Source organism: Mesoplodon densirostris, chromosome 9 (assembly GCF_025265405.1).
Source record: "Mesoplodon densirostris isolate mMesDen1 chromosome 9, mMesDen1 primary haplotype, whole genome shotgun sequence".
NCBI classification, from domain to species: Eukaryota; Metazoa; Chordata; class Mammalia; order Artiodactyla; family Ziphiidae; genus Mesoplodon; species Mesoplodon densirostris.
In genome coordinates, this window is record NC_082669.1 from 89395454 (window position 1) to 89409122 (window position 13669).

The 13669-nt window shown below is 36.4% G+C and overlaps 1 non-coding gene across 1 annotated transcript; it reads right to left on the reverse strand.

The window, feature by feature from the left end:
• Positions 1–421: 421 nt before the first annotated feature.
• LOC132496528 (U6 spliceosomal RNA) lies at positions 422–528 on the reverse strand. The gene has a single exon (XR_009533429.1). It is a non-coding gene; the product is annotated as a U6 spliceosomal RNA (small nuclear RNA).
• Positions 529–13669: the final 13141 nt, after the last annotated feature.

Consider the following 13669-nt stretch of genomic DNA (forward strand, 5'->3'; position numbering starts at 1 on the left):
ATAAATTTTTTTACTGGAGTATAGTTGCTTTACAATATTGTGTTAGTTTATAATGTACAGCTATACATATACATATATCCCCTCTTTTTTGGATTTCCTTCACTACAGAACACTGAGTAGAGTTCCCTGTGCTATGCAGTAGGTTCTCATTAGTTATCTATTTTATACATAGTATCAATAGTATATATATGTCAATCCCAATCTCCCAATTTTCCCACCCACACCCCCTTTCCCACTTGGTATCCATACGTTTGTTCTCTACATCTGTGTCTCTATTTCTGCTTTGTAAATAAGATCATCTATACCAATTTTTCAGATTCCACATATACACATTAATATACGATATTTGTTTTTCTCTTTCTGACTTACTTCACTCTGTATGACAGTCTCTAGGTCCATCCATGTCTCTATAAATGACCCAAAAAACATGGAACGCTTCACGAATTTGCATGTCATCCTTGCACAAGGGCCATGCTAATCTTCTCTGTATCGTTCCAATTTTAGTATATGTGCTGCCAAAGCGAGCACTAATAAATATTTTTTAAACTTTGTAAAAGTCTTAAATACTGAACTCTAAAATCTTTAACCAGTAAAATGATTTAAAAAGGAGAGTTGTCAGAATGACCCAAGTAATTACTAAATCATGTTCTGTCAAAGACTCAACACCACCTATTGAAGCAATACCTGTATTCTGGCCTCTTAGGTACCTTTCAATACCTAGAATCCGTGAGAAGTGAGAGAGAAAAATCTCCTGATTGAATAATTGCATAATTACAAATAATTGGTACTTCAGTTTTTTGCAAAGTTTTGATTTCCCATTCTCTTAAAATTAAGAGTGTCACTCCTATGAAAATATCCTCCTGAACCATAACCTATTCCATTTAGCATTCTCAAATCTAAATAAGGATTACACCAAAATGTTAAAAGTTGTTCTCTCTGGGCAGAGGAATTATGGATGAATTTTATTCTTGTCTTTATACTGTTGTATTAATATTTTTTTAAAAAATTAAGGTAAAGTTAGATAAGCATATGAGGTTCTAGTAAACCTGAGAGAAATCCATTATTATAATGTTTGCAGCCAGATCCACTATTTATAGGTAAAGAAAGATTTTTATAAATTGGCATAGAATGTATTTTCAATAAACAAGATTGAACAGAGAATTTTTCCCATCACTTTTCTCTTTTCCTTCTAACAGGTGACAGATGGACTGACTATATTACATGGCAATTAGGAATTATTCTAGGGAAAAAGTCGAAATAGATTTATCTTAATTGTAACAGAGTTTTTTTTAATGTTGAAATGTTTTCTACTCTAAGTAAAGAGTATGCTTTGGAATCTACAGAGAAAATCTTTTTATAATACAGAGAGTCACTGTACATAACCCCTTGTCATGCTTAATGGTCCTCAGTTCCATGGGCTGTTACTCTCTTTGGTTGATTGGCAGTTATATTGTAATGAAAAGAGATTCATAATTTAGCTACTCACTCTTTATTGCAGCAACTGAGATTGGAGTTTTTTATTTTCCTCACTTTGATTCTTTAAGATGTGTTTTCCTCAACATAGATCTGTTTTTTTCATTTTTAAATGTTTTTCATTTAAATTTCCCTTAGGTACTTCCTGTGAATTTTATGGGCCTCCTTTCTTATTATTGCTATAGTTGTCATTTCTGAAATCAATGAAGCATAGCCTTTTATAGGGCTGACATGCACCAATCTAGTGAGCTAGAAGAAAATTTGGCAGTTTATTTCTCTACAATTTTCTACCGAAATAATGACTCTGTATATAATGTTGTTAAACTAATTTTTTGAAATCCTAAGTACGGTCTTTCTTCCTTAGGTACATTTTTGTCACTTCCCATATACCGTGCTATTATCTTCGCACTGTGGTTTAGTAGAGGAAGCACAGAGTTAGAATCAAAAGCCCTGGATTAAGTTCAGTTTCCGCCACTTACTAATTCTATCAATCACTTAACTTCTTTGTATTCCACATTTTTCAGCTATAAAATGGGAGTGATATTAACTACATCACGAGGATTTAAAAAGAAATAATAGTAAGACCATAAAATTTTAGAGTAATTATGGTTATTGTTTTCTGTCCTGACTGAAACGCCCCAGGTAGCATGAAGTAACTAAAGAAGGGAATGGAAAGACTATAATTCAAAAGAAATAAAATTTGCCTTCAGAATTAAGCATAGAACTTTTCTTGATCACATCCTCTCTGCCACATACACACGCTTCACTTACCTACTCCGTGGTTTTTATCAGCTCACAGTGTTTTTCAGGTGGTTTGGTTGGGAAGGTTCTTAACCAGGCCTGGGAGGAGTTTCTATACTGAGTTTCTAGAGTGGGGTTGGAGGCTGGTGGTTAAAAAAAAAAAAAAACCCTAGAAGGAAACAAAATCTAAACACTCCCTTAGCACTTCAACTATCTGTTCAACCTGTACATTCTCCCTCCAAAAATCACTGGTACATCCTTTCCTCAAGCCACTTTGTGGATAAGATAGGGTTTCTGAAACGGGGTAAAAAGAGATGGATGGCTATGCAGGTGTACATTTAGGTATATATAGGGTCACTTAGTTTCCTGGGAATAAATGAAGTATTGAAAAGTAAGGAACAGATGGATCTTGTGAAATGGATGAAAGACACAGTCCCAGAGCAACCTCTGGACTTGAGAAGTCAGACAGGACCATGTGTGCAGGAAGGTCTGACTCTTAGGGTAACCAGAGAAGGAGGACAAAAGTAACAGCTCTAGGCCGCTAACATGGGAATCTGAAATGGGTCTGACAATGACAGGGTGGCCCTGGTAAGAACAGATACAGGACGGATTTCTATGTAGTGGTTAGTCTCTCCTATTTCACTGTGTTCTTTCCTCTGCTAATTAAAACCTTTGTCCACCAGAGGATACTTCAGTTACCTTCTATTCTCTGTGTTAAAAATTTGTTTGATGTTTTCCCAGAATTAAGAAATTGTTTTGTACTAACTGCAATTAATAACAATGGAAAATACCATTTCAGCAAAAGTACAGATGGATTCTGTTTGCCTAAGAGAAGAGTGAGAAAACTCTATGACATTAAAGACTCAACTCAGTCACTGCAAACATGGTCCCTCAATTTACCCACCTATGTGCAGAAGATAATAATACTCATTTTATAAGGATGTTATGATGGTGAATGGGACTAATGCTTACACAGCACTGAAAATACTGAAGTCTAATGAATTTTTATGCATTTTTCCATGGTAGTTGTGTATGTGTGTGTGTTTTATGAAAATCACCTTGTAAAGAAAAATGAGAATGTCCACTTGGTTGGATGAAAAGACAGAGATTAAAGTACTTCTCTTTTTTTTAAGTTATAGGGAAGCATTACTATCATCTATTCTAAGAACTGCAAAGGGTTTTATGTTATTCAGAGACTAATGGAGCTACTCTATTTGTTCTTTTATTAGGTCCCACCAACAGCAATAGAGAAAAATTAATTCCTTGACTCAAGAAAAATTTATTGAGCACCGATTAGGCATTATACTGGGCTCTGGAGATCTGATTTTTTTAATAAGACATGATTCCTATCCTTGATAGAGAGAAGTCTATTAAAGAAATTCTCATCTCAAAACAATGAAAAAAATGTACACATGCATTTCAAAGTTTATTCTGTGGCCTATGCAACAGAGATATAGTTTGCTCAAAGAGAAGAACAATTCTGTCCATCTACCACTATTAGTTTAAAAAACATCATACTTCTAGATCTAAACATTCCTGAAGATAAAACGTTTCAAACTAAAAAAAAAAAAAATTAATGTGATTTTCTAAAAAAAAAAAGAATGTATGTGAAGTACAACCAAGAAAGATGATTTAATAGATTATAAGTATTAATGTTGAATTAAATTTCAACTTTAATGCTATTGAAATAAAACCAAAGAATCTTCAGAGAACAAGTTTTGCCACTGATACTGTCATTCATGAAAATGAGCCATGAAAAAGCTGCAGTTTAATAGGCATTGCATTGAATCTGTAGATTGTTTGGATAGTACAGTCATTTTCACAATGTTGATTCTTCCAATCCAAGAACATGGTATATCTCTCCATCTGTTGGTATCATCTTTAATTTCTTTCATCCGTGTCTTATAGTTTTCTGCATACAGGTCGTTTGTCTCTTTAGGTAGGTTTATTCCTAGGTATTTTATGCTTTTTGTTGCAATGGTAAATGGGAGTGTTTCCCTAAATTCTCTTTCAGATTTTTCATCATTAGTGTATAGGAATGCAAGAGATTTCTGGGCATTAATTTTGTATCCTGCTACTTTACCAAATTCATTGATTAGCTCTAGTAGTTTTCTGGTAGCATCTTTAGGATTCTCTATGTTTAGTATCATGTCATCTGCAAACAGTGACAGTTTTACTTCTTCTTTTCTGATTTGGATTCCTTTTATTTCTATTTCTTCTCTGATTGCTGTGGTGAAAACTTCCAAACCTATGTTGAATAAGAGTGGTGAGAGTGGACAACCTTGTCTTGTTCCTGATCTTAGTGGAAATGGTTCCAGTTTTTCACCATTGAAAATGATGTTGGCTGTGGGTTTGTCATATACGGCCTTTATTATGTTGAAGTAAGTTCCCTCTATGCCTATTTTCTGGAGAGTTTTTACATAAATCAGTGTTGAATTTTGTCAAAAGCTTTTTCTGCATCTATTGAGATGATCATATGGTTTTTATCCTTCAATTTGTTAACACGGTGTATCACATTGACAGATTTGAGTATACTGAAGAATCCTTGCATTCCTGGGATAATCCCCACTTGATCCCCATGGTGTATGATCCTTTTAATGTGTTGTTGGATTCTGTTTGCTAGTATTTTGTTGAGGATTTTTGCATCTATGTGCATCAGTGATATTGGTCTGTAGTTTGGCATTTTTCACAGAACTGGAACAAAAAATTTCACAATTTGTATGGAAACACAAAAGACCCTGAATAGCCAAAGCAATCTTGAGAAAGAAAAACAGAGCTGCAGGAATCAGGCTCCCTGACTTCAGACTAAACTACAAAGCTACAGTAATCAAGACAGTGTGGGACTGGCACAAAAACAGAAATATAGATCAATGGAACAGGATAGAAAGCCTAGAGATACATCCATGCACATATGGTCACCTTATCTTTGATAAAGGAGGCAAGAATATACAGTGGAGAAAAGACAGCCTCTTCAATAAGTCGTGCTGGGAAAACTGGACAGCTACATGTAAAAGAATGAAATTAGAACACTTCCTAACACCATACACAAAAATAAACTCAAAATGGATTAAAGATCTAAATATAAGGCCAGACACTATAAAACTCTTAGAGGAAAACATAGGGAAAACACTCTGTGACATAAATCACAGCAAGATCCTTTTTGACCCAGCTCCTAGAGAAAAGGAAATAAAAACAAAAATAAACAAATGGGACCTAATGAAAGTTAAAAGCGTTTGCACAGCAAAGGAAACCATAAACAAGACCAAAAGACAACCCTCAGAATGGGAGAAAATATTTGCAAATGAAGCAACTGACAAAGGATTAATCTTCAAAATATACAGGCAGCTCATGCAGCTCAATATCAAAAAACAAACAACCCAATCCAAAAATGGGCAGAAGACCTAAATAGACATTTCTCCAAAGAAGATATACAGATTGTCAACAAACACATGAAAGGATGCTCATCATCACTAATCATTAGAGAAATGCAAATCAAAACTACAATGAGGTATCACCTCACACCGGTCAGAATGGCCATCATCAAAAAATATACAAACAATAAATGCTGGAGAGGGTGTGGAGAAAAGGGAACCCTCCTGCACTGTTGGTGGGAATGTAAATTGATACAGCCACTATGGAGGCTCCTTAAAAAACTAAAAACAGAACTACCTTATGACCCAGCAATGCCACTACTGGGCATATACCCTGAGAAAACCATAATTCAAAAAGAGTCATGTACCACAATGTTCATTGCAGCTCTATTTACAATAGCCAGGATATGGAAGCAACCTAAGTGTCCATCATTGGATGAATGGATAAAGAAGATGTGGCACATATATACAATGGAATATTACTCAGCCATAAAAAGAAATGAAATTGAGTTATTTGTAGTGAGGTGGATGGACCTGGAGTCTATCATACAGAGTGAAGTAAGTCAGAAAGAGGAAAACAAATACCATATGCTAACACATATATATGGAATCTAAAAAAAGGGGGGGGAAAGGTTCTGAAGTACCTAGGGACAGGACAGGAATAAAGACGCAGACATAGAGAATGGACTTGAGGACACGGGGAGGGGGAAGGGTAAGCAGGGACGAAGTGAGAGAGTAGCACTGACATATATACACGACCAAATGTAAAATAGGTAGCTAGTGGGAAGCATCTGCATCGCACGGGGAGATCAGCTCCTGCTTTGTGATCACCTAGAGGGGTGGGATAGGGAGGGTGGGAAGGAGACTCAAGAGGGAGGGGATATGGGGATATATGCATACATATAGCTGATTCACTTTGTTATACAGCAGAAACTAACACAACATTGTAAAGCAATTATACTTCAACAAAGATGTTTAAAAAAAACTGATAAAAAAAATAGCAGTAGTTCTAGGGCCATCATTGATGTCTAGCAATACCAAATAAATATCAACCACTGTACGTAATAAAGGTTTTATCTCCCCTAACATGGGTGTCCCAAGCTAAATGTTCAACACTTTTATGCAGACTCATCTGTCAATGAAATCTTCCCAGGAGAAGATATTGCCACACTATGGAGAGGGGCATCCTGCCACATTGTTCACTAATTGGTCCATACCTAGGACCTCTCAGCGGCACACCACAGATGATGCAGTAGATTTTGCTTTAAAATAAAAGAATCACTTCCGGACCTGGGAGTAATTTAGGAAACCCATTAGCAACACCCTCACCAATCTCATACTTCACAAACAAAATGATGGAGCTTTTTTTTTTTTTTTTTTTTTTTGCGGTATGCGGGCCTCTCACTGTTGTGGCCTCCCCCGTTGCGGAGCACAGGCTCCGGACGCGCAGGCTCCGGACGCGCAGGCTCAGCGGCCATGGCTCACGGGCCCAGCCGCTCCGCGGCATATGGGATCCTCCCAGACCGGGGCACGAACCCGTATCCCCTGCATCGGCAGGCAGACTCTCAACCACTTGCACCACCAGGGAGGCCCGATGGAGCTTTTTAATAGGAGGAATAGACCAAAACGAGTCTTCAATTAGACATAAGCCTCCAAAATCACAGACAGTTCTAATCACTTTAAAGCTACTAAATTTGCCCCAATAAGGCAAAATATCATGAAATCACCAGCATCAACAAACACTTCTTCAGTGTCTATGATGAATAAAAACATAATGCATGATGCTAGGGATACACAGAGAAATGGAACACAATATCTGACCTCAAAGGGTTTGTAAGATAATTGAGAAAGAGAACACAGACATTTTAAAGTGAAGTGAAATACAATGTAGCACGAGGAAAACTACAGCACTAGATGAGCATTTAAGCTAAAGGGATGGGTGGGGGGAGCAGCATTTAACTAAGGTGCATTATATATCCCTAAGCCAATCACTGACCAGCATGCTCTACATAGTTACATGCTTAATTTGAGTTTTAAGATAATAGACTCTATCCTAAGGAAATAATCCAATATTTAAGCAAAACTTCAGGTACAGAATGTTCTAAAACATTATTCATCACCACTGAATAACTGGAAGCAATCTAAATATTTAATAGAGTTTTGATTCAACTACACAGAAAAATTACACATAGCCATTAGAGGAGATATTTACAAATCATTATGAGAAAATACTAACTCTAGTACACTAACTCAAAAGTACAGAAACTGTATATGCTTTATGATCTCAACTTAGTGTCTTAAAAAACTATGAAATATTAAACTAATTAGTTACTCTGAAAATTAGTAAATGAAGAAAATCATTAGGCACTTATCCTGTCATTTTAGGGGGAAAATAATTTATGAGGGAAAGCTCTTTTATAGAGAATAATTCCAGCTAATAAATATAGAAAGAATAGAATTAGAAAATCACCATTTTGAAATCCCCAGTGAAATAATTAATTCAGGCAAGAATCTCAGTGAATGCTAACACCATTAGGTGAAAAGATAATGAGGGACTGGATACTATGTGAAAGTGCCAAAATTTCACCCCACAGACTACTTGCAGATCACAAAGGGAAAAAAATGCAAGTATGTGACTACATCACTTTAATTGGGGAATCAAACAGCATGGCTCCTAGTAAGATACTCTGACATTATATGCCTCTTGACATGAACTAATATGAGCTACACAGCGTCACCTATGAAACAGTCTTGCCAAAAATGTTAACCATGGCCTTAGATCTAATTTCCAGTCTGTAGGAAACACAGGGAACAGAGCAAGTCAACTATTACCTGGAGGAAACAATCCCTCAACAAAATGTGAGACATTCTACAAGATTGGTCTCTTCAAAAGGTGATGTCATGAAAAGAAACTAGAGAAACGTAATAACCCAATGGCCACCCTTAACTGTATCCTGGTTTGGAAACCAATCTAGGGGAAACTGAGGATATTTTAAATACAGATTGGGTATTAGGTTATATTTGGGAGGTATTACTAATTTTGATGATCATGTTATTTATGTTACATAAGAGAATGTTTTATATTTTGGAAAGTAAAGAAGCATGGCTCACTCTCCTAAGAGACAGAGATAGATAGAGATGGAGAGAGCTACAGAAAAACAGAGCCAGAAGAGACAGAGAAAGGAATTATTTATGGCAAATTCTAATAACCATTGAATCTAGGTGGTAGGTATATGGTCCTTCATGCTAGCCTTTCATTTTTTCTATGTGCTTAATTTTTTTATAATAAAAACTTGAAAAAATATGTATAGAAAAAAGACTAAAAAGAAATATAACAAAATATTGACAGTAGTTATGTCAGCATAATTATAGGTGATGTCCCTCTCAGTTAAAAAAATATTATTCTGTAACTTCAAAGAAACGCAGGCATTAGGTAGAATTGTGTGTGAAAAAATAAAAAGCCCTAAGCCTATCCATTTAAGGCAGTTGTGATGTGTGCTATTGTTGCTTTGGTTCTGACGTTATATATATCAGTAGTTTCCAAAAGGAAGTTCAAGGCATATTAAGTCATATTTCAAATAGTATCTTGGCAAAGCAAGAGGGAGGGCTACAAAAACAGGCCAACCCAGACACAAACTGCCCACACAGCTCATTAATAAAGAAGGACATTTTTTAAATCTTGAAAAAATTCAATCCAAAACCTCTGGGGAAATTCTTTTCTGCATAGTTATTCAATAATAGAGAAGCCTGGAAAGCAACAAATGGCAAGAACAGCAGTGGAGAAATGGGGGGAGATCTTGGAATGATAATGGAAAACAAATTAGAGATTAGTTTCCAATGACGTCAGTGAGAAACAGGTCAGTGCTGATTTGCACTGGGTATCAAGGCAAGACTGCCTTTCCTCACTGCTAGCTGAGACCATCTAGTCCCAGGTAATGTTCAAATTGGGAACACAAGAAACCTTCGTCTAGCAAAGCATATAAATAGGAGCCTTCGGGGGTTCATTCATCAAAAAAAGAGCAAGAAATGAAATATGCAGAACTTGCCAAGAGATGACAGAGTTAAGAGATAAAGTTACAAAAATATGTAAAAGATACTAATGTCAGGAAGAAAGAGAAAGCATTCAGCCTGGAGCTAAGAATAATGATGTGAAATAAAATTAAGAACTGAAAAAAATTGTAGTAAAAATTATTTAAATGATGTCCTCAGACCATCTCTCACCACTTGCCTTTAGATTCAACCAAGCAGTTTAATAGTCACATGCTTCTTGTACCAGTGCGTGGCTTAACCCTCTTCCCTTTTAGTCAGAGAGTGGCTTACACCGAGAGTCCGTAAATAATAGTCTAGTACAGGGGTGCCCAATTCTTGCTGCACATGAGGAACACTGGGAGAATTTTTTAAATTCTAGCATCCAGGCTGCATCCTATACCTGTTAAGCCAAAAAATCTACAAGTGGGAACAAAGTGTCAGTATACTTAAAGACTGTCAGGAGATTCCAATATGCAACAGGGTTTGGGAAATACTGGTGTGGTATGCAGAAGCAAATGCTGGGAGCTGTACCGATGACAGCGGATTAAAATATTTTAGGCAAAACCTCCCTCACAAGCGCTAACAGCTCAAATCATATACCGTCTACATAGGAAGAGGCAAGAATTGTGATACTATAGGCAGTAAAGTCTAGAGCTGAGAGAGTCAACCACCAGGAATGGAAGCTAGTGAATTGTCCCACAGGTTCAGCTTGGTAAGAATGTTGTAAGAACTGATTCCAGACTAGCTGAAAATAAATGGGATGTCTTTTTTCACCACCACCCCCCCCTTTTTTTTGCGGTACACGGGCCTCTCTCTGTTGTGCCCTCTCCCGTTGCAGAGCACAGGCTCCGGACGCGCAGGCTCAGCGGCCATGGCTCACTGGCCCAGCCGCTCTGCGGCATGTGGGATCTTCCCGGACCGGGGCACGAACCCGTGTCCCCTGCATCGGCAGGTGGACTCTCAACCACTGTGCCACCAGGGAAGCCCTTTTCACCCCTTTTTATGGATAGAAGTCGAGAGTCTATATACTCTGTTACCGTTTAAAAACAACTGCATTAAAATTTTTTCAGTCCTAACTGATGTTGGTTTTATTTCAGAATATGACACCCATTTTGAATTGTTTCCATTCCTTTTTTGTTTTCTGATAGAGCGTTTATTAATACTCCTCATGTAACAATTTGGAAGCTTTCTTGAATCACTGTAACTTTTTAAAAATATATGAAGTAGCCAAGACATGGAAACAACCTAAATGTCCATCGAAAGATGATTGGATAAAGGAGATGTGGTACATATATACAATGGGATACTACTCAGCCATAAAAAGGAACGAAATAATGCCATTTGCAGCAACATGGATGCAACTAGAAGATTATCATACTAAGTGAAGTAAGTCAGAAAGAGAAAGAAAAATACCATATGATACCACTTATATGTGGAATCTAAAATATGGCACAAATGAACCTATGTACAAAACAGAAAGAGACTCACAGACATAGAGAACAGACTTGCAGTTGCCAAGGCGGGGGGAGGGGGAGGGATGGACTGGGAGTTTGGGGTTAGTAGATGCAAACTATTACATTTAGAATGGATAAACAACAAGGTCCTACGGTATAGCACAGGGAACTATATCCAATCTCCTGGAATAAACAATAATGGAAAAGAATATTAAAAAAGAATGTATATATGTGTAAAACTGAGTCACTTTGCTGTAAGCAGAAATTAGCACAACAGTGTAAATCAACTATACTTCGATTTAAAAAATATATATATACATATATATGTATATACAAAAATGAGCTTGTAAAAATTGAATATCCATATGCAAAAATAAAATGATTCTGAACCCTTACCTCACATCATACACAAAAATTAACTTAAAGTGGATCATGGGCCTAAATGTAAAACTAAGGCTATGAAACTTCTAGGAGAAAACATAGGAGAAAATCTTAGTGACCTTGGGTTAGGCAAGTAATTTTTAATAGAATAAACACAAATTCTAAAGAAAAAGATTGATGACTTGGACTCTGTCAAAATTTATAACTTTTGCTCTTCAAAAATCACTGTTACAAAAATGAAAAGGTAAGCCACAGTCTTGAAGAAAATATTCACAATACTTATATCTGAGAAGAGACATGTCCAGAATAAAAAGAACTCTTGTAGTTCAACAATAAAATGGACGACTCAGTTTTAAAAACAGAAAGTCCATAAAAGAAGGTACACGAATAGCAAATAAGTAGTACATGAAAAGATGTCCAACATCATTAGTCATTAGGGAAACCAAGAGATACCACTACACAATCCCTAGAATGGCTAAAATTAAATACTGACAGTTTTCCATGATGTGGAGAAACTGGAACTTTCATAGTTTTCTGTTGGAAATGCAAATTGGTTCAGCCACTATAGAAAACAGTTTGGTAGTTTATAAGTTAACATACACTTAGCATATGATCCAGTACATCCACTCCCAGGTATTTACCTGAGAGAAATGAAAACATAAATCTACACAAAGACTTCTTATACTCAAATTTTCATAGAAGCTTTATTCACAACACCCAAAAACTGGAAACCATCTATAAATATCCATCAACTATGAATGGATAAACAAATTTTGGCATATTGTATGATGGAGTGATACACAGCAACAAAAAGAATAATTAGTGTTACAGGCAATGATTTGCAAAAACATTATGCTAAGTGAAAGTAGCTGGATACAAAAGATTACATTACATGAAATTCTAAAAAAAGATAAAACTATAGTGGTAGAAAATAGATTGGTCATTGCCATGGGCCAAGCAGTAGAGTGTTGGTGGAGACACAGGGGGACTTCTGGGGATGACATAGTTGTTCTATATCTTGATTGTGGTGTCTGTTACATGACTGCATGCATTTTTCAAAACTCATTGAATTATCCACTTAAAATAAGTGAATTTTATTGTATGTAAATTATACCTCAATAAAGCTGATTAGAAACCCTTTTGATAATAGATTCTTTTCATTTTTAAAAATAGGGGCTAAAAGTAGTATTATTTATTTATTTATTTGTTTTGGCTGCATTGGGTCTTCGTTCCTGCGTGTAGGCTTGCTCTAGTTGCAGCGAGTGGGAGCTACTCTTAGTTGCAGTGTGCAGGCTTCTCTTGCTGCAGAGCACAGGCTCTAGGTGTGTGGGCTTCAGTAGTTGTGGCATGCAGGCTCAGTAGTTGTGGCTGTGGGCTCTAGAGCGCAGGCTCAGTAGTTGTGGTGCATGGGCTTAGCTGCTCTGCGGCATGTGGGATCTTCCCAGACCAGGGATTGAACCCATGTCCCCTGCATTGTCAGGCAGATTCTTAACCACTGCACCACGAGGGAAGTCCCTAAAAGTAATATTTTGATGTGGATGGGGAACTGACTTCAGAAAGATGGGAGACAAAGGGGTAAATACTAAATATCCCTTTCCTTGGGTGGAGATGTGTCAACAACAGGATTTCTTCCCTGAGTGATTAGTACTCAAATCAATCTTATTCAATACTAAAATAAAGAAGGTGATTGCATAGGAAACAGAGTTTGTAGATGATCCTTAAATTTCTTTCAGTAGTGCATGCCAAATGAATGAAGATGAATTGTTGGATGATTTTATACTGTGTGAATAAGGATAGGTAATGCATTTTAAGAAAAGCAATTCAAACCTACATTAATAATATTATATAGGCTCAAGCTATTTTCCCAGGATACACTGTTACCTGAAATTATTGATAAGTATTGTAGACATGATAATGGTCTTATGGTTTAAAAAAATTCTTTATCTTTTAGAGGTAAACACTAAAGATTTTACAATGAAGTAATATGACATCTGGGATTTGCTTTAAAATAATCCAGCGGAGTTAGAAGTAAGAGGTGAGAATAGTTAGGAACATAGAGGAAATAAGATTGGACACATACTGATAATTGTTGAAGCCAAGTGAGTAAGTAAGTACAGGGGATTTACTTTTCTATTTTCTCTATTTTGTGTATGTTTGAACGTTTCCATAATAAAGAGGGTGTTTTTTTTTTAAGTTTCCTGGGGAAAAATCTTGGCCTGG